Below are 626 nucleotides of genomic sequence, written 5' to 3' on the forward strand. Positions count from 1 at the left end.
CTGCTATCCATGATGAAGGTAGCCTTGTGCTTCTATATATCCACTCTATATACCTCAAACCACTTTGTTGCTAGGTCACAATTTATTCCAAAGGAATTACTGTCACAAAACAAAGGGATTATCATTGTCTGTTGCAAGAAGTCCCTAAAAATTCTTCAGCTGACAGAAACCTCCATTTTAGACCTCCTAGACAACACTTAACTTTAAGATATGGGAGTATGGAAATTTCTGTTCCAGAATGAAAAGTTCCCATCATTGGCTCTAAATTACACGTTACTTACTAGTTTGGAATGAACCCATGTAGTGCGAACTAAAAATCTGATTCTTTAAACCGTATTGATTTTTCTCAAAAATACATTTCAATTTAAAGTGGTTTCTTCATTTCCTCTTTATATGCTCAGCAACTAATTAAAAGTAGGAAAGGAATAGTTTTTAGATCTATGAAAAAAACCCACATTTTTCACAATTTGACCCCCTTCATACAGAGGCAATTTCAACTCATGTAATAATCCATTCAGTATGGTAGTGACTCAGCCAAATATATGAAAAGGTTAAAATGTCAGGTGTAGGGCTGTTTTAGGTTAAATTCAGACTAAGCAATCTTGTGAGCTTCAGCTGAGGAATAA

Source organism: Alligator sinensis, unplaced genomic scaffold (genome assembly GCF_000455745.1).
Source record: "Alligator sinensis unplaced genomic scaffold, ASM45574v1 scaffold486_1, whole genome shotgun sequence".
NCBI classification, from domain to species: domain Eukaryota; kingdom Metazoa; phylum Chordata; order Crocodylia; family Alligatoridae; genus Alligator; species Alligator sinensis.